This window comes from Balaenoptera acutorostrata, chromosome 5 (genome assembly GCF_949987535.1).
Source record: "Balaenoptera acutorostrata chromosome 5, mBalAcu1.1, whole genome shotgun sequence".
In the NCBI taxonomy this organism is placed as follows: Eukaryota; Metazoa; Chordata; class Mammalia; order Artiodactyla; family Balaenopteridae; genus Balaenoptera; species Balaenoptera acutorostrata.
In genome coordinates, this window is record NC_080068.1 from 86,432,540 (window position 1) to 86,451,200 (window position 18,661).

The window sequence follows — 18,661 nt, forward strand, 5'->3', positions numbered from 1 at the left end:
CAATTTCAATACCTAGAACAGTTCCTGGAATAAAGTAGTCTTTAAACAAATATGTATTCATTGAGTGAATAAATTTCTACTGTCTATCTACTTTTAATTACCTGCCTAGGCCACAGTAGGCATTTGAATGTTTGAATCAATGTCAGGGATGTACTGTACAAGTTCTGCGTAACTCAGTTTATCCATGACCAATACGAAGGAAACAACTAAGGACCTCATGGGTCATTGCAAGAACAGTGGAATTCAAGAATTCCAAAAATATAATGTTTTTTCTGCCTTTCACATTCATGCTAATGGCTTTTTTTTTTTTTTGGCTCTAGCCCCAAACAATTTATACCGATAGAGTGAGCATTGACCCAAATTGCCAGTCACAATAGTAAACATTTACTTTAAAATAATTGCAATGTAAAAAATAAAAAGCTGTATTGAATATATATAGAATCGTTTATAGACTTGTAAGAAAGATACAGGCATAAACAATCATCAAATACTACATGTGAAACAATTTAATGGAAGCAAGAGAAATGTGCCTGTGGTGCCTCTTCTATCAGTTTGATCAATTTCTCTTCCCCTTTCCTCCCTGTTTCTAACAAAAGCATGTTGATTTTTAAACAGTGTTTTTGTTTATTGTTTCACTTTCTTTTTCTCTGCTTGGGTCTGCTATTAGAGGAGAAAGAAACTTTCTGCCAAGATATAATCCTCCTGATTATTTTATCATTCATATGCAGAAACTAAAGTCCTTCATGAAACCAGAGAATGCTTATGGAAATGCTATCAGCACTTTGATATGGAAATGGGATAGAACAGTGCTAGAAACTGGAAACAAAGGAGAGGGAATTACAATCAGTGTACCAGTGTAAAAAATAGTGCATTGTTGATGAGAAACTGAATATACAAATGGACTATAGCCAGACCATACATAAAAATGGATCTTGGACCCAGAACTTGCAGCAATCTGCCCAGGAAACCAACCCTTTATCTATAATAAACAACCCAGGAGGCAAGCCTGCTATAAATCAGATTTGCCAGAAGACATATTGCTATCTCTAGTGATAATCCAGGAAGTTAAATAATAATTCTGAAAGAAGTGGCCCAAAATGACCAGTACTTGATTAATAACTGACAACTTCCTTAATTTTTGACCCACTTCCAACTCAGGACCAACCAGAGAAAGCCAATTATGCTCCCCTAACCAATCACATAAGATGCCCTACTTCTAGTTAGCTTACCTACAGCTTCCCCTACCAAGTCTCTGTTCAGGACACACCTGAAGGCTGCCCTCCTTTTCACCATAAAGTTTCCTCACTCCTCTGCCTGCCTTTGAGTCTCTGCCAAAATACAGGGGATGGTGGCTGACCTCTTACTATAGCAAACTCAGAATAAACCTCCTTGGCTTTTCTTATTTGGTTGGTCTTCACTTTTTCTGCATTGAAGATGCTTAAGAAGGTGCCTAATTCAAAAGTCAATAGACAGGAAAAGTCAAGAATTGCATTATAATTTATGTAATATATAGGTGAGAATACTTTTTATTTTTGATCTCTCACAATCAATTTTAGACATAATATTTATGAGGCTGATGTCAGTAGGGTTTATTTGTTTATTTATTTTTTGGTTTATTGAGTTTTCAGTTCTCCAGCTGCAGATGAAAAACACAGGTAAACCACTCATACCTCTTCCTCTCTCTCCCACTTACTATCAAAAGTCCTTTTCTCCAAGATCCTTCACTTTGCCTCTCTTTTCCACTTCTCACCCTGTATCATCTTCTATCCATCACCATTTTCATTTTTTCTCCAAGAAAATAATATTCAAAAGTCCATACAAGTACCAGCACATCAGTGAAGATCCAACCATATCAGGATTTAACAACAGCAACAATGTCCCAAAATAGATCACGGGGAGAAAATAATAAGGAATTTCTAGTGGTTTATTATTCTGTTCACAAACTCTCAACCAATGATCTATAATAATAATGTGGTTAATAATTATATAGCACTCATGATAAGCCAGGATCCCTTTAAAAAGTATAGTAATTATCTATTGCCAAATAACAAATTACTCACAAAACTTAGTGGCTTAGGACAATCAGCTTTCATTCATCCAAAATTTCCATGAGTCAGGGATATGGGAGAGGCTTAGCTGTCAAATTTTGACTTAGAGTCTCTGATGAGGTGACAGACAAAACAAAAAGACCAGGGTTTCAGTCATGTGAACATTTGACTGGAGCAGGAGGAGCTGCTTCCAAGAGGGCTCGTTCTTAGGGCTGCTGTTAGGGGCCCTCAGTTTCTCACTGTGTGTTGGCAAGATGCCTCAGTTCCTCATCACATGGACCTCTCGAGAGGACTGCTTGAATCTTCTCCAAAGAGATCTGGCTTCCTCCACAATGAATGATCCAAGAGAAAGAAACAGTAGGAAGCCACAATGCCTTTGGTGATCTCATCTCTGAAGTCACACCTGTCACTTCCACCTTATTCTAATTGTTAGGAGTGAGTTACTACGTCTAGCCCACACTCAAGTAAAAGGGACTTATGCTCCACTTTTTGCAGAGCATGTCAAAGATTTTGTGGATGTATTATAAACCACACCAAAGTGTTTTATACAACTATTAACTCAATCTCTCCTAAAATTCCATGAAATAGTATTACTATCCCTGTTTCACAGATGAAGAACTGAGGCTCAAAGAAACTAAATGATTTGTTCTCACAGCCAGCACATTGCAGAGCCAGGATTTGGATTTAGACAATCTGGTTTGTGAGTCTCTACCTTTAACTTCTGTGCTAAAATTGTCTTTCTGGCTACAATCTGCACACCTCATTTGACAACAGATTATTTTTCAGTTCTGAGAATATCTTCTGCTAGATCCATATCACTTGTGATTCCTGGTTCCCACACTTCCTCTCTTCTAGTTTTTTCTCCCATCTGCTGGAGCAGCACCCTTCTTTTGAAAGTTAACAGGTAGGATTCACCAGTGCTTTTCAGAGCTCTGATCTCCTTGCTTATGGAGGAAGTTACCTCGCTCAACAGCATGATTTTCTTTTCTCCTCTGATTGTGTCTCTTGCAGTCAGAGAAAAAGTGAGCTCACTCCACTGAGAGGCATGGCTGATTACATTTAGAGGCCCAAGACATTGAAGAGATTATTGGCTAAAAAACATGATGGGAGAGGCACTGGTAAATCAAAATCAAAATAATAGTTAATTGCAAGATATGGTAATGCAAGGAAATGCCTAGTGCTTTATTTTTCCATTTTGACTCCGTCCATGCTTCTGCGGAAATAGCCAACAACAAATACTTCCATTTTGTTTTCATGGCTCTGTTTTGTGAGTTCCCTAAGCCCCCATTTGATTTGACTCTTAAATATTACTAGTACTGAAAAGAGGTTTATGCCTCAAAGGGACACAGGCAAGAACATTGTCATACTAATTCTTAGGACCCATACTAGCAATGTGTATTATATCAATGGTACTGTGGGTTAACTGGACAATTACTGATAATATTTCCTCAATGGGGAAAATTTATAATCTAAAGAGATGACATAAAACAATTGAGAACCAAATGGATATTAATAGTATTCCAATGTAGAAATCCTCCTATAATTAGGAAAAGTATTTCAATATGTTCAGTGATCCAGCATTTTAACATTGTTAGATTCAGCAAGAACAATTCTTTCTAAAATATTTCTGAAGTACTTTGTCTGATATAATTCATTTAAGAATTTCAAGAAAACAAAGAAGTTAATCTAACATAATAGCAAATCAGTGTTAGGAATCAATCCTAGAGATTTATGCACATTTTAGAATTTAAAAAAAAATTACTGGAGAAAAGCTTTAAATGGTACTGATTTTAATATATTTTCTGTCACCATGTATGAAAGCATACACACATCTTTCAAAACATTACTTCACTAAGACAAATGCATAATTTAAATGTTTGTTTATCTTTTTAATTGCTGGTCATTTTTAACAGTTTACCTGGGACTTCCTTGGTGGCGCAGTGGTTGGGAGTCCGCCTGCCAGTGCAGGGGACACAGATTTGAGCCCTGGTCCATGAGGATCCCACATGCCGCAGAGCAACTGAGCCCTGGCACCACAACTACTGAGCCTGCGCTCTAGAACTCCCAAACCACAACTACTGAGACCGTGTGCCACAACTACTGAAGCCCGTGTGCCTAGAGCCCGTGCTCCACAACAAGAGAAGCCACCTCAATGAGAAGCCCACACACTGCAACAAAGAGTAGCCCCCACTAGCCACAAATAGAGAAAACCTGCATGCAGCAATGAAGACCCAATGCAGCCAAAAATAAATAAATAAATTTATTAAAAAAACACAACAGTTTACCAGTGTCTGTGTGATGTCTGTCTAATAAGATTTCTCTTCCATTTCGTGATTTTGATGAAATCTTCAGGTAGGCTTGGTCAGACTTAGTCTTTATGAACCTCAGACTGATGGATCATTCACCATCACACTCTCATAATTGTGATCAGTTTGTCCTATTTTGATTGTGTTTGTGCCTCCTAGTGCATAAAATGTGTTGAACAGTGTGGATGATCTCTTAGGAAATGTTAGGCCAAGCCCTCCAGAGGCAGCTCATGTTAATGTTAATACAAATTACACCCATGGCCAAAAAAACCGGTCCATACAAGGGGTTAGGTGAAACTAGATAGGATTTCTTTTTTCTTCAAATATACATTTGTGTGTAACATGGGAAGAAACACACTTTCTTAACCTAATATTAAACCAGGTATTCATAGTCTCTGTCTTCTAGAAACCCTAAAAATCATAAACCTCACCTCTTTAAAAGTGTGCTGTCCATCCCACTTAGAGAAGGTACATCCTGGGCTTAAATGTGGTGGGATTATTTACATGAACACCTGAACTCTATAACCTCCCATTGTCCTAGGAGCTTATTACTAAAGATAACCTGACTTTGATTGAATTAAAGAAAGGCTGGCAGGAGATTGGGATCAAGATTACACGCTTAGCATGTATATCACCTCTCAAAATGGCAGAGAATATTTTTCTTTCAAAATATATATCAAGAGCAGTGCCAGAAAATAAGAACTATTACCATCCATGGGTCAACACTGTATTGAAAAATTCCTAGAGAATAGAAAGCAGATGGAATCAGATAAATGGAGTAGAAAATCCATGAAGTATTTGCAGGAGACAAGTAGGGTAGGCCTGCTGGGAAGAAGGGAGTGGTCAGAGGGAGGCCTGGGGCGATTGACAGAGTGATGTATGGACTGACTGCCCTGGGCTCTGTTGGGTTTCTAGCCACAGGCTCTCCACTCTCCCTGGAATTTGATGATTAAATGACTGCACCACATCTGCCTCCCTGACAATCAAGTGGATGTGGGTGCTGGGCTTCAAGAGGCACAGGGAGGTCACAGATGGCCAGCATTCTCAGGGAAGATAGAAGCATCATAGAGGAAAATAAGCTATATAGCATCCCTAAGTGTAGAACTTTTCACTCATAACACTAGGGGTGGTCCTTCTAATCAGGTTTTACTCCGTCTACTGTTCCAGTGTTTAGATAGTTTATAAGACTATTTAGTCTTATTTATTTCTGTTTAGCAAATAAAGTCTCAACCTAAGAAGATGGAGAGAAAAGCAGAAACGTAATGCATTCTGACCCTAGAAAAACAGACTGTGCTCTTAATTATGTGCAGCAGCCTAATGGAAGATCAGACTTCAGCTGACTCTGCTTCCCTGTCATGCCAGGTGCAGCTTGGTCAGGTGGAGTCTGGATTCCTGATACAATGCTTCAGTCAGCCTATGACACATTTTTTTGTGTCAAGGAAGTACTTTCCGTTTGGTTTTAAGCTCAGAAATAGCATGTTCCTTGAATGATGAAGGCATGTAGATTTACAATTTTTTTTTTAATTGAATTTTAAGGCAGACTTGAAATGATGCTTTACATTATTTACTTTAACCTCTTTGGTATTTCAATAACTTTGAAGTTTTTGCAGATGGATAATTGGAAAAATCAAGTCAACTTATTTCTTGCTAATTTTAGGTCATGAAAATTTTTCATCTTCCAGTAGAAATAGATGGGATCAAAGGAACTAGGCAAAGACATGGTTAGAATCTTTCTATTTCTGAATCTGTACATGTGTTTCTTCCATCTGACTGTGTCGTATGCTCGGCTCTGTGATGACATTGTTACAGTTATCATTCTGCTCCCTCACTAACTTATAAAATCCAGAATCATGAATTCAGCTTCAACTAGATGCAGAGCGTCATGCTATTGTTAGGTCAAACTTCACCTAATACATATCAAATCCCAAGTATGTGAGAGGCTCCTGTGGTGTTGCTTCAGGTTTAATGGAGCACATGTTGTTGAGCGAAATGAGAGGAGGGGCTCCGGGAATTCAGATGGGGACTGTAAATTCGAAGTGTTTGCTTTTTGAAAACTAATGAGTGCTCTTCTCACTAAAAATATTTTGTATAATAAGCTTTACATTCGCAAGAAAAGCAAGGCAGTGACAAGGTAGACAAAACCACCTCAACAAAACATGATTAATAAGGAGTTATCAGTTTACATTGTTACATTTTTTAGGTGAGATTAAGGCCCATACTATGAATTTATATTAAAGACACCACTGAGAATATTTCAGTCAGGATGCTTTACGCTTCAGGTCAGGTTTGAAGGAGTATCACATATGAGGTGACATAAGCAACAATAACTAACTCCACATAGGCCCAGTTTGAAAGCTCAATAGAACCATTAAAAAAACACACAGTTGGTGTGGTGGTTTTATAAAATCATGAAGAAAAATATCCATCTTCCTGACTCCTTGCTTTACTCACTCTCCAGCTTTCCTCATCTCCTGTTATAAAGATTAAGCACATACCTCCCAGTTCCTCATTTTTCCCTTCTTGTTGTTTTCTGACCATTCAAAGACCCCTGTCATCAGTCTGACCTATTTCAAAATACCTGGCTACAAAATTAAATCTATTCCATTTCCATCCCTTCATTAACTCCTATTTCCTCCGTACAGCTGGATCTCATGTAGTCCTTTGAGAAAAGAAATATTAACAAATGAACTGGCTTTATTGTTCTGTACACAGAGAAAGCAGCTTTTACAATTACATTCCTTCCAAAGGACAGTTTTTGTCCTCTGTGTCTCAAGATGTATAGAATAAGGTCCCTGCCATTGAGTGGTTAGTATCTTAATTTCAGATGTTTATCTGTAAGTGGTGGAATTGCTGAAAATATTAGCAGACTAAACTGACTGAGTTTCAGAGAAGGACACCTTTCCAACATTAGTAAAATCACACCTCAAAACAAGTAATAGTAGCCCTGGGATGAGTAGAAAGGAAGGACACATTCTCCTGGGGGAGAGAAAATCACTTTCATTTATTTATTCATACCTAGAAATATGGTCTCTTGTAAGGATTTTTGAGCTTTATTATATACATGTATTTTGACATATTTATACAGTACTTTATATTAAAAATATAAATTTATATTTTAAAAATTGTTATATTAAAAATCTCAGTGTTGGTCACTAAGAAGGAAACAGAGATAACTATGACTTAAATACAAAATAAAAAAAACTGAGTGAGAAGGAGTTACAGTTCCAGAAACAATCTCTCCTGGCTTCCCAACACTATCTGATGGAGCATCTGACAACTAGAGGCAATGGTTTCAAAGACCTGGTTGTCTCTATCCTCCTGGCTAGCAGATCCGGCTGATATAGAGAACTCACTCCCCAGTGCAAGTTGGTCTCATGTCCTGAGGATGCCAGGCGTGCTTTCAGCCACAGAGCTGCTTTCTTCATGGCAGCCAGGCCCAGCTCTCATTCTTTTCCAGGGCCTTTCTGACTCACTGGCACATGGTGGCTCCAAGTTGTTCTAGATTTTCTCTCATCAAACATTTTTGGCCATAAAATTAAGACAAGTGGTTTGTAGAAGGTGAGTTAGGAAAGAAGTATTAGATATTGGCCTCTGGATCCTAAAGTAAGAACTAAATTGAATTCTGCTCAACAAACTGTGCTCAACTTCTCTAGTTTGTAGTGAAACGTTTCACAGAACAATGCCAACTGCTCAAAACTTGACATGAGAGAGGGAATGAGAGGGAAAGAGAGGGAGGGAGAGAAAGAGTGAGCACGAGAAAGAGAGAATTATTGACAGTCATAAAAATATAGTTTTTGCCCACATGTTTAATAGCACCAAACAATTTAAATTTATTCCAGAAGAAATGTTAATTTTTGATTAATGAAATGACCTATTTGAATAGACTGACCTGCTACCCTCTGAGGTCTCCATGATTGTGTTTACTCCTAGGGTAACTAATTGAGAGAAGTTGCATGCATTCTTTCAACCTAGTTATATGTGAAAGAAGGAAGGAAGGACATGGCAAATTAAGGGAGACTACTGCATAGTAAATGTTGGTACACGTTCATACAAACTGTTTTGGGAAATAATTTGCAAGACTCGAATTGCAAAGGCTCAAATATATATGGTCACAGTTATGTAAAAGCCATCTGTACTTTAGTTACTCTACCTAATTATATTTTGTTAGACTTACTGTTGACTTAGATGCTGGTATACTGTCATGAGTAACTTACAGTTTTTATCAATATATTCCTGTATCCAAAGAAATTACTACCTTTACTAAAACTTATGAGAGAGGTACAAGGACAGAGAGAGAAAAATCCAAATCTTTGCAGATCCAAAGATGGTGGGCCTCAGGTTGTGTGAATCATCATGATTTTAAGACATTGCCTGCAATCTCCTGATATTTCTTCTGCCTAATTTTAATACCAATTACTTACCTATTTCAAAAATGAAGTGATGAGTAGGAATTCTAATCCTGAACTCTCTATTTTTCCTCTGTAATAGATTCAGCATTTTTGAGAAAACAATACCTTTATTTAGGTGAGTGAAAAGGCCTTTTGAGACATTTCATTAAATCACACACACACACACACACACACACAAACCTGTGACAAAACTACAGGGTACTGTTATTATCTTCAATTTCCAGATGGAAAAGTGAGGATAGAAAGAGTGTAGTTACCTTCTTAGCAGTACCTAGTGGATGCCTGAGAAGCTGGCCTTGCAGGCTCCATCCTGTACTCTCCGTCCATACTCCAGGCCTACTTGAGTCTGCCTTTCTAATGTACTACACACCTTCATGTGGGAATCATACTTATTGCTTATATATTGCTTCCGACTGCTTAGTCATCAAGTGCCTTGTGCGTTACAATTTTTTTTAATAGATCTTTATTGGAGTATAATTGCTTCACAATACTGTGTTAGTTTCTGTTGTACACCAAAGTGAATCATTGCAGCAATATTTACAATAGCCAGGGCATGGAACCAACCTAAATGTCCATCACAGATGAATGGATAAAGAGGATGTGGCACATATATACAATGGAATATTACTCAACCATAAAAAGAAACAAAATTGAGTTATTTGTGCATTACAATTTAATGTGAATGCTTGGCTCATGATGTTTCCTCCAGTGACTATTTCTCATCCACTCTGCTAGTGATGGGTAACTGAATAAAAACTCCTGGAGTAAATTAAGCCAGTCAGATTCTCTATCCATTAGTAATTTGAAGCATGAACAAAAAGACACATACATTAAAATTATGTTGATACAAAATGAGAGTGTCCCAAAGCAAAAAGAAGATAGACATGCTTGTACAGCAGAGCACTTGGGGACAACCTGGTCTCTAGCCTTTCTGTAGTTTCATTGTTCAACATTTCTATTGATCTATGATTTACAATAATTTCCACCCATCATTTTTCCTTAAAAGGCATATAACCAAGAGAAAGTTATAATTCAATATAGTTTGTGGCTCTCTTATAAAAGCTATTCTATTTATCGGCATCTAAAGTGAAGCTTTAAAAAAATCCTCTGATCAAATCATTACTAATATTGCCAAATGATATTTCCTCTATTATCACCAAACTTTGTTGATTGCTTGCTTCTTAGTGTTCTCACATAATTTAACCTCCTTTCACTACGAAGTATGCTATCTTTCATCTAAGGAAATATTCACTCAAAAGCACTTGTTCTACAAAGTTCATTTTAGCTTGAACCTATTCTTCTATTTATTGATTTGTCAGCAAAATTAAAGAAAAAACAGCTCGAAAAACATCTTATATCTACCAAATTTAGAACAATACATTTTTGATGAAAATATTTTAACCCTAAAAATATACCATTGTTAACAATTTATGCATTCATTTTCTAAATGTAAGAAAAAAATATTGGGTAAAGTAAGTATATTTTTCTCAAAATGCTTAGAAATAGCATAACATAATGCAAAATTATAAAAAATGAGTTAATTGGTCTTGATTCAATATCTGAGTCTGTCACTAAGTCCCTTTACTGTCACTTCTTTGGAGTACAAATTCCTGTAAAACAATGAGGATGAGAGATTAAAAAGACTGGGGGCAGGGGGATTATGAGATCTAGATTAAATCCTTCTGGCTATAGCATCCTTAAGAATGTTTTGAAAGACTACAAGGGCATATATGAATCTAACTTTTGTATTTAGCATAGTGACAAGACATAATATTGATAATATTTTTATATGTAGCTATTATAATTACTATAGTTGATTTTTACTGTTTCCAAAAGCAATTATGAAGAAGTTTTGAAAAAAACAGTAAAAGTAATTTGAGGAAAAGCATATATACAATTACCAACGATTAAAAGTGATTAATCAGAAAAGATGTAATTGATATTATATACATATGTAAAAAACAGCCCATACAGATATGCATATACATAAGTAAATAACACATGAGATACATGAGGCATTATGGCTATGAATATTTTAAAAGATGTTTTCACATTGTCATTATTTTTCTATTCTATTCAGAATGGAGGGGTGTAAAATTAGTAGATATGCTAAAATTAATTTTGTCTCAAGGCAGAGATGCAGAGGGTTTTGACATAGGTTTTGAAATCAGTCAGACTGAGCACAAATGCAGGCTCTGCTTCTTACTACTGTCCTCATTCTCAATTTCCTCATTTGTAAAAGGGAGATAATAGCCATGTCATAGGGTTGTTGCAAGGAGGAAATAAAAGAAGTACATAATGGGCACAGCACAGTTTAAGCCTTATTCATTATCATTACTGATTACATGGAATATTGCTCTACAGCACCCAGTTTGGGAGCGAGTGGGTTATATCTTTAGCATACGAGAGGAGGGACTAGTATTCCAGGCAGAGCTAACTAACTATTCATAATATTCAATGTGCCCTTGGGTTTATCATATGGTTTTAGGGAGACTAACTCAAAATCATGCGCAGTGTGTTGATCTAAGAGTCAGTGAGAAGAATCTTCCTAGAAACTTTGACTAAAATGTAATGAAGTTACATATATTTTCAAAGTTACTACACTGAAGTATGAACTGTCACAAATGACTTAAGTTGCCTAAGAATATCTATGATTATCCTATTTATTAAACAGCAACATTATTGCTTTTCACAATAAAATATTCATATGACAAAGAATTAATTGTCATAATTAGTGGAAAAACATAAAATATTCATTTTATTTTCATTGTCCTTTTGAAAGGAAAAAGAAACATTATAAGGAGAAGAATACTTGATTAATATTTAAATGATAAATATATTATTTTTATTAAAGTCAATTTACATTAAAGAATTGTGATAAATACAATTTTTCACTTTTAGTAATTTTTCAAATATTTCAATAAGATGTTATAGCTGTTTTTTGGTTATTTAGTCTTTATTTATCTTCTTCCTACTTGAGTGTACATTTGTCATGCAGGGTGTTACTGCTGCAGCCAAGAAAAAAAAAATAGAAGGAGAAGATTTCTACTTCTCAATGCTTGTGAATATGAGAATGACTTTCTGTAACTTCCAGTTTCCAATATACAGTTACATGGGTCAAGCTATGCACTGACATGTGAACTCACTGTCCTCATGGGATACATAAGAAGTGATGAAACATCAATCTGGGCATATATAAACCAATATTTCTTTTAAATACTATTGCTAGAATGCCATTCCAGTAACAAAAAAAAGAAACATGTCTTTGAAAATAATAAACTGCATCTCAAAACTTCCTTCCTAATACAACAAAAGGAAAAACTTTACAATCACTACTACACTGGCTTATATAGATTCTAAATTATAATAAAATTGTGTATTTCTAACCATTAATTAACGGGCCATTGTTGAATGCATATTGTGCATATGTAGCAAAATACCATGAGTGACATGAGGGGAACAAGCAAAGTAGAAACTTGCTCCACAGTTTGAAGAACTTCATCTACAGTCCGAATCGTAAAGCATGAATGTTGGTATACCACTGAATTTTAAATTATGTGCATATATTTTTATTCTAATATTCTCCATTTATTTGTTGTGTAACTTTAAATAAGTTAATTTATCTAAATATATATTTTCATCTAAAAATGTCTAAGAGATTTTCTTTCATTCTGAGAGAAGTCTTTTCATCTTGTTTATGGTTTCCTTTGCTGTGCAAAAGATTTTAAGTTTAATTAGGTCCAATTTGTTTATTTTTGTTTTTATTTTCATTACTCTAGGAGGTGGGTTAAAAAAGATCTTACTGTGGTTTATGTCAAAGAGTGTTTTTCCTATGTTTTCCTCTAAGAGTTTTATAGTGTCTGGTTTTACTTTTAGATCTTTAATCCATTTTCAGTCTACTTTTTGTATGGTGTTAGGTAGTGTTCTAATTTCATTCTTTTACATGTAGCTGTCCAGTTTTCCCAGCATCACTTATTGAAGAAGCTGTCTTTTCTCCATTGTATATTCTTGCCTCCTTTGTCGTAAATTAGGTGACTATATGTGTGTGGGTTTATCTCTGGACTTTCTATCCTATACCATTGATCTATATTTCTGCTTTTGTGCCCGTACCATACTGTCTTGATTACTGTAGCTGTGTAGTATAGTTGAAAGTAGGGGAGCCTGATTCCTCTAGCTCTGTTTTCCTTTCTCAAGATTGCTTCGTCTATCCAGGGTCTTTTGTGTTTCCATACGAATTGTAATATTTTTCGTCCTAATTCTGTGAAGAATGCCATTGGTAGTTTAATAGGTATTACACTGAATCTGTAGATTGCTTTGGGTAGTATAGTCATTTTCACAATGTTGATTCTGCCAATCCAAGAACATGGTACATTTCTCCATCTGCTTGTCATCTTTGATTTCTTTCATCAGTGTTTTATAGTTTTCTAAGTACAAGTGTTTCTCCTCCTTAGGTAGGTTATTCCTAGGTATTTTATTCTTTTTGTTGTGATGGTAAATGGGATTGTTTCCTTAATTTCTCTTTCTGATTGTTCATAGTTAGTGTATAGGAATGCCAGAGATATCTGTGCATTAATTTTGTATCCTGCAGCCTTACCAAATTCATTGATTAGTTCTAGTAATTTTCTGGTGGCATCTTTAGGATTTTCTAAGTATAGTATCATGTCATCTGCAAACAGTGACAGTTTTACTTCTTTACCAATTTGTATTCCTTTTATTTCTTTTTCTCCTCTGATTGCCATTTCTAGGACTTCCAAAACTATGTTGAATAAGAGTGACGAGAGTGGACATCCTTGTCTTGTTCCTGATCTTAGTGGAAATGCTTTCAGTTTTTTACCATTGAGTATGAGGTTGGCTGTGGTTTTGTCATATATGGCCTTTATTATGCTGAAGTAGGTTCCTTCTATGCCCATTTTCTGGAGAGTTTTTATCATAAATTGCTGTTGAATTTTTTCAAAAGCTTTTTCTGCATCTATTGAGATGATCATATGCTTTTTATTCCTTACTTTGTTTATATAGTGTATGACATTGATCGATTTGCATATACTGAAGAATCCTTGAATCCCTGGGATAAATCCCACTTGGTCATGGTGTATGATCCTTTTACTGTGTTGTTGGATTCTGTTTGCTAGTATTTTGTTGAGGATTTTTGTATCTATGTTCATCAGTGATATTGGTCTATAATTTTCTTTTTTTGTGCTCTTTTTTTCTGGTTTTGGTATCAGGGTGATTGTGGCTTTGTAGAAATTTGGGAGTGTTCCTCCCTCTGCATTTTTAAATTTATTTATTTTTATTTTTGCTGTGTTGGGTCTTAGTTTCTGTGCAAGGGCTTTCTCTAGTTGCAGCGAGCAGGGCCACTCTTCATCGCAGTGCACGGGCTTCTCACTCTCGCGGCCTTTCTTGTTGCGGAGCACAGGCTCCAGACACGCAGGCTCAGTAGTTGTGGCTCACGGGCCCAGTTGCTCTGCGGCATGTGGGATCTTCCCACACCAGGGCACGAACCCGTGTCCCCTTCATTGGCAGGCAGATTCTCAACCACTGCGCCACCAGGGAAGCCCCCTCTGCATATTTTTGGAAGAGTTTGAGAAAGATAGGTGTTAGCTCTTCTCTAAATGTTTGATAGAATTCCCCTGTGAAGCCATCTGGTCCTGAACTTTTGTTTGTTGGAAGATTTTTAATTACAGTTTCAATTTCATTACTTGTGATAGGTCTGTTTATATTTTCTAATTCTTCCTGGTTCAGTCTTGGAAAATTGTACCTTTCTAAGAATTTGTCCATTTCTTCATGGTTGTCCATTTTATCGGCACATTGTTGTTTGTAGTAGTCTCTTGTAATCCTTTGTATTTCTGTGGTGTCAGTTGTGACTTCTCCTTTTCCATTTCTAATTTTATTGATTTGCATCCTCTCCCTTTTTTTCTTGATGATTCTGGTTAAGGGTTTATCAATTTTGTTTGGGTTCTCAAAGAACCAACTTTTAGTTTTAATGACCTTTGCTATTGTTTTCTTCATTTCTATTTCATTAATTTCTGCTCTGATCTTTATGATTTCTTTCCTTCTACTGACTTTGGGTTTTCTTTGTTCTTCTTTCTCTAGTTGTTTTAAGTGTAGGGTTAGATCGTTTATTTGAGATTTTTCTTGTTTCTTGAGGTGAGATTGAATTGCTATATACTTCCCTCTTAGAATTGCTTTTGCTGCATCCCATAGGTCTTGGGTCATCATGTTTTCATTGTCATTTGTTTCTATGAATTTTTTTATTTCTTCTTTGATTTCTTCAGTGATCTCTTGGTTATTTAGTAGCACACTGTTTAGCCTCCATGTGTTTGTGTTTTTTACAGTCTTTTTCCTGTAATTGATTTTCAATCTCATAGCTTTGCGGTCAGAAAAGATGCTTGATACAATTTCAGTTTTCTTAAATTTTCTGAGGCTTGATTTTTGACCCAAGATGTTATCTATCCTGGAGTATGTTCCATGTGCACTTAAGAAGAAAGTGTATTCTGCCACTTTGGGTGGAATGTTCTATAAATATCAATTAAATCTATCTGGTCTGTTGTGTCATTTAAAGCTTGTGTTTCTTTATTTATTTTCTGTTTGGATGATCTGTCCATTGGTGTAAGTGGGGTGTTAAAGTCCCCTACTAACCAGCAGCATAGCACAGGGAGATCAGCTCGGTGCTTTGCAATGACCTAGAGGAGTGGGTAGGGAGGGTGGGAGCGAGGCTCCAGAGGGAGGGTATATGGGGATATATGTATGCATATGGCTGATTCACTTTGTTGTACAACAGAAAGTAACATAGTATTGTGAAGCAGTTATACTCCAATAAAGAGGTATAAAAAATTTTAAACAATTAAAAAAATAAAAATGGCTAAGATGATGATGATAGAGATACATATCTCATGGTTTTGTAATGAGAGGTTAGTGAAATAATTTATGTATAGGGCTTAGAATACTGCCTAGTGCATAGTAAGAATTAAATAAAAGGTGATTTTTTTATTATGAAACCAACAGTTATTTTGTAGTATATATTTTAATAAGTAGATGCTATTTAAATGACCATTTTTCCCAATATACTGAACTCAAAATATGCACAAAGAAATATGAAGAAAATGGAAGGGCATCACCACATATTTAATCACATATTTTTCTTCATTTTAAGAGAAATGTTCTTTCTTTAATTTTATGAATACTGTTATAAATATTCTATAGAAAGTTAAACCTTTCAAAGGCATTTGACAAAATACACTCATTCATGATAAAAAATTCTCAGAAAACTGGGCATGTGGAGGACTTCCTCAACTTGATAAAGGATATCTACAAAAAACCTACAGCTAATATCATATTTAATAGTGAGATACTTGAAGCTTTCTCACAAAGATCAAGCACAAGACAAGAATGTTCTAGCTCACCAGACCTTTTCAATATTGTGCTGGAAGTTCTAGCTAAAGCAATATGGCAAGAAAGGGAAATAAGAAGGCAAAAATATTGGGAAGGAATAAACAGAACTGTCTACTCTCAGGTGACATGATCATCTATATAGAAAATACAAAAGAATTGATGAAAAAAAAAACCCAAAATAAAAAACAAAACCAACCTCCTGGAACTAATAAGTGATTATAGCAAGGTTGCAGTATACAAGATTAACATTCAGAAGTCATTCATTTTCCTATACACTAATATGAACAATGGAATTTGATTCAAAACAAAATTTACATTAGCACCTTCAAAAAATATAAAATTTAAGTATAAACTTAACAAAATATGACAAGATCTTTATGAGGAAAACTATAAAACTCTGATGAATGAAACTAAAGAACTAAATAAATGGACAGCTATTCCATGTTCATAGATATGAAGACTCAATATTGTCAAGATGTAGGTTCTTCCAACTTGATCTATAGATTCAAGGAAATCACAATCAAATTCCAACAAGTAATTTTGTGGATAACAACAAATTGATTTTAAAGTTTATATGGTGAGACAAAAGACCCAGAATAGACCGCACACTATATAAGAAGAAATTTGAAGGACTGACACTACCCAACTTCAAGCTTACTATAAAGATACAGAAATCAAGATTTATACAGTATATATTGTACTGGTGAAAGAACAGACAAACAGAACAGTGGTATAAAATAGAAAGCCCCAAAGTAAACCCTCATAAATATAGTCAACTGATCTTTGACAAAGGAGACCAGGCAATACAATGGAGCAAATATAGACTTTTCAAGAAATAAGACTGAAACAACTGGATATCCACATGCAAAAAAAAGGAATTTAGACACAGACCTTATACCCGTCACAAAAATTAACTCAAAATGGATTAGAGACCTAAATGAAAAACATAAAACTATAAAACTCCTAGAAGATAGCAAAGGAGAAATCTAGATGACCTTGAGTATGGCAATGACTTTTTGAGACAATTTCAAAGGCATGATCTATGAAAGAAATAATTGATAAGCTGCACTTTATTAAAATTTAAAACTTTGATTCTGGGACTTCCCTGGTGGTCCAGTGGCTAAGACTCTGCACTGCCAATGCAGGGGGCCCAGGTTCGATCCCTGGTCAGGGAATTAGATCCCACATGCCACAACTAAGAGTTTGCATGCCACAACTAAAGATCCTGCATGTTGCAACTAAGACCTGGCACAGCCAAAAAAAAAAACAAACAAAAAAACCAAATTCTGTTCTGAAAGACAATGTCAAGATGATGAGAAGACAAGCCACAGACTGGGAGAAAATATTTGCTCAAAAGACATATTTGTAAAGGAGATTTAGCCACAGTATAATTCAACATTAAGAAAACAACTTGATAAAAAAAAGGGGGGACAAATACTTTAACAGACACCTTAGCTAAAAAGATGTATAGACGACAAATAAGCATATGAAAAGATGCTCCAAGTCATGTCAGTAGAAAAACGAAAATTAACACAACAGTGAGAAACCAGTACACACTTATTAGAATTGCCAAAATTCAGAACACTGCCAACATAAAATGCTGACAAGGATGTGGAACTACAGCAACTCTCAATAATTGCTGGTTAGAATAGAAAATGGTCCAGTCACTTTCGAAGACAGTTTGGCAGTTTCTTATAAAACTTACTTTGGTGTTTATTCAAGGGAGTAGAAAACTTATATCTACACAAAAACCTGCAAATGAAAGTTTATAGCAGCTTTATTCATAATTGCCAAAACTTGGAAGTAACCAAGAAGTCCTTTAGTAGAAGAAAGTATAAACTATGGCACAACCAGATAATGAAATATTACTCAGTTCTGAAAATAAATGAGCTTTTAAGCCATGAAAAGACATGGAAGAAACATAAATACATATTACTAAGGGAAAGAAGTAAATCCAAAAAGGGTATATACTATGTGATTCAAACTATATGACCTTCTGGAAAAGGCAAAACTATGGAGACAGTAAAAAGATCAGTGGTTGCCAGGAACTGAGCCTGGGAAGGGATAAGTAGGTGGAGCACAGAGGATTTTTAATACAGTGAAAATATTCTGTATGATACCATAATGATGAATACATGTCATTATACGTGTATCCAAGCCCATAGAATGTACAACGCCAAGACGGAACTGTAAGGTAAACTATGGACTTTGGGTGATTATGATGTGTTAATGTAGGTTCATCAATTTTAACAAATGTATCACTCTGGTAGGGGATGTTGATAATAGGGTTGGCTATACATGTATGGGAGGTAGGAAGCATATGGGAAATCTTTGTACCGTCCTCTCATTTTGCTCTGAACCTAAAACTGCTCTAAAAAATATTGTCTTAAAAAAATGTTTAAAAAAACCTCATAATTCAAATGAATGGCAGATAAATGGCAGATACTTTTGTTCTATAAAAATTGCTCAATAGCAGGGCAAACATATTAGGTGGAAAGCTGTCTACTCT

At 35.5% G+C, this 18,661-nt stretch overlaps 1 non-coding gene across 1 annotated transcript; it reads left to right on the plus strand.

Moving 5' to 3' along the window:
• The first annotated feature begins 17,254 nt into the window (after positions 1–17,254).
• On the plus strand, positions 17,255–17,327 carry TRNAG-GCC (transfer RNA glycine (anticodon GCC)). The gene has a single exon. It is a non-coding gene; the product is annotated as a tRNA-Gly (tRNA).
• Positions 17,328–18,661: the final 1,334 nt, after the last annotated feature.